At 43.8% G+C, this 1,009-nt stretch overlaps 1 protein-coding gene across 1 annotated transcript in view; it reads right to left on the bottom strand.

Annotated features, from left to right (window-relative positions):
• Positions 1 to 1,009, bottom strand: part of LOC144083068 (protocadherin-16-like) — a 49,180-nt gene that overhangs the window by 10,085 nt on the left and 38,086 nt on the right. The gene's annotated exons all lie outside the window — the stretch shown is intronic.

Below are 1,009 nucleotides of genomic sequence, written 5' to 3'. Positions count from 1 at the left end.
TACTTTTCCTCAGTTTTTTTTTTTCATTTTCAAAAACAGTGAATATTTTCTGTCTATTTGATGTATTTTCATGTTCTTAATAGAAAAAAATGGAGAAAGAACCATGCAATGAAAGATGTGCACTAACCTGGAAGCACCCTAAAGTGACAGGAAAGAATGAACCAACTTTGAGTGAGTTCACTTTTTTTTTATCAAACTCCGCCCGGCAACTAAAGTCAATTTGACACCCCTGAGCCAATCCAATGATATTTTTCAGAATAGCAGTCCAAAAGTCTCGACTCCAACAGAGAGGGGGAAAAATCCACCGTGAAAAAAGGTGACTCAAGAATTGCAAATGCCTTTCCACGTTTTGCGGGGAATCGCAAAAGTTTGCCCCTTCCTTGTTACCGCGCGATCAAGGGAAGCGGCTCGGGGGCGCAAAAAGGGCGGCGGGAGCAGGCCGCCCGCCCGCCCGCCTTTCTTTTTTGCCGTTCAAAGGTGAGCAGATAGATATACAGCCTGTGGGGGAATTGGGGAATTTGAAAGGTGCTTTCAATTCTTCAAAAAGGAGGCCGTGAAATGACGCCAACAGGTGGACGGGCGGACGCGTGCGGGTCGCTGGAATGGAATTCGCAGCAGGTGGTGGAAATCCAAAAAGACAGCAAGGAAAGGAAGGAAGGAAGGAAGGAAGGGATCTTTTCTTTTCGTTCTTTTTTGACGTGTAAGGAAGGTCGGCGCTGCAAAAAGAATTGGGCGCTCCAACTTTGACCACGGTACTTGCCGCCCGTCCATCTTTTCAACTTGCCTTTTCTTAGAGGAGACCCAACTTTACGGGGAAAAGGAATTAGGTTCAATTCCCCTTGGCGTCGTAGCACCCAAATTGACCTGCGTCAAAATGGAGCTGAATGGGCTGTTAGTCAATTGCAGGGCACACTGACACAAACAAACAATTATAGATATGTATATCAAGATGATTTACAATGTTTTCATTTGAAAAAAAATAAAAAATATATTTTTTTTTGCTTTAGAA

This window comes from Stigmatopora argus, chromosome 10, assembly GCF_051989625.1.
Source record: "Stigmatopora argus isolate UIUO_Sarg chromosome 10, RoL_Sarg_1.0, whole genome shotgun sequence".
In the NCBI taxonomy this organism is placed as follows: Eukaryota; Metazoa; Chordata; class Actinopteri; order Syngnathiformes; family Syngnathidae; genus Stigmatopora; species Stigmatopora argus.
This window is presented reverse-complemented; position numbering and strand designations above follow the sequence as displayed.